This window comes from Arachis ipaensis, chromosome B08, assembly GCF_000816755.2.
Source record: "Arachis ipaensis cultivar K30076 chromosome B08, Araip1.1, whole genome shotgun sequence".
NCBI lineage: Eukaryota > Viridiplantae > Streptophyta > Magnoliopsida > Fabales > Fabaceae > Arachis > Arachis ipaensis.
The window spans coordinates 19,214,765-19,216,346 of record NC_029792.2 but is presented as its reverse complement, the minus strand read 5'-3'; the positions used below and the strand labels follow the sequence as shown (position 1 = coordinate 19,216,346).

Below are 1,582 nucleotides of genomic sequence, written 5' to 3'. Positions count from 1 at the left end.
TCAGGTTCTGGATCTGCTTCAACAAGAATATTCTTGTCCTTGCTCCTGCTCATATGACAAAGAAGAAGGCACAGAAAAATATAATAATAATAATATGGATCCTTTATACCACAGTATAGGGATCCCTTTGTGAGTGGGAGAAAAGAGGGAGACAAAGAATGTGATGTAAAGAAAGAAACACAACTGTGAGGAGGGCAGAGATGTGAGATGAGATGTTAGTAAATGAATAAATAAATAGAATAAGATGGGAGAGGAAGAATTTTCGAAAATAATTTTTGAAAAAGAGTTAGTGATTTTCGAAAATAGTTTTTGAAAAAGGTTAGTATTTTTTCGTTTCTTAACAAGTAAGTAACAAACTTGAAATTTTTGAATCAAAACATTAATTGTTATTGTTATTTTCGAAAATTTGATGTAAAAATAAGAAAAAGATTTTTGAAAAATATTTTTGGAATTTTCAAAAATAACTAAGAAATTTGAAAAAGATTTGATTTTTGAAAAAGATAAGAATTTCAAATTGAAAATTTGATTTGACTCATAAGAAACAACTTGATTCTAAAAATTTTTGAAAAAGTCAATCCAAATTTTCGAATTTGATGAGAGAGAAAGGGAAAGATATTTTTTTTTATTTTTGAATTTTTATGATGAGAGAGAAAAACAAGAAAAATGATGCAATGCATGAGAATTTTAGATCAAAACATGTGATGCATGCAAGAATGCTATGAATGTCAAGATGAACATTAAGAACATATTTTTGAAAAAATTTTTAATGCAAAGAAAACATGCAAGACACCAAACTTAGAATTCTTTAATGCTTAGACATTAAGAATTCAAGAATGCATATGAAAAACAAGAAAAGACACAAAACATGAAATCATCAAGATCAAACAAGAAGACTTACCAAGAACAACTTGAAGATCATGAAGAACACTATGAATGCATGAATTTTCTAAAAATGTAAGATGCATATGCAAGTGACACCAAACTTATGATATGACTCAAGACTAAAACAAGAAACACAAAAAATATTTTTGATTTTTATGATTTTCTAATTTTTTTGTATTTTTTTTTTCGAAAATTATTATGAAAAAGAAAAATAAGGATTCCAAAATTTTTAATATGAATTCCAGGAATCTTGCATTCTTAGTCTAAAGCTTCAGTCCAGGAATTAGACATGGCTCACTAGCCAGCCAAGCTTTCAATGAAAGCTCCGGTCCAAAACACTAGACATGGCCAATGGCCAGCCAAGCTTCAGCATGTAAATCAGGAACAGCAGCAAGTGGATTAACAACAACTAGCTTACTCTTGATAACAAATTGCAAGCCTCAGTCCAAATGAATTTAGACATGGCTTTACAGCCAGCCAGGCTTAGCATGCTTCATGAAACACTAGAATTCATTCTTAAAAATTCTGAAGAAAAATATATTTTTGAAAACAATTTTTTTTTCGAAAACAAAGGAGAAAATTTTGAAAGATTTTTGAAAAATTTTTGAAATTAAAACAAAAAGAAAATTACCTAATCTGAACAACAAGATGAACCGTCAGTTGTCCAAACACGAACAATCCCCGGCAACGGCGCCAAAAA

At 29.4% G+C, this 1,582-nt stretch overlaps 1 long non-coding RNA gene across 1 annotated transcript in view; it reads right to left on the bottom strand.

Moving 5' to 3' along the window:
* The window catches only part of LOC107612434, a 6,610-nt gene that overhangs the window by 4,962 nt on the left and 66 nt on the right, over positions 1-1,582 (bottom strand). The window lies entirely within an intron of this gene.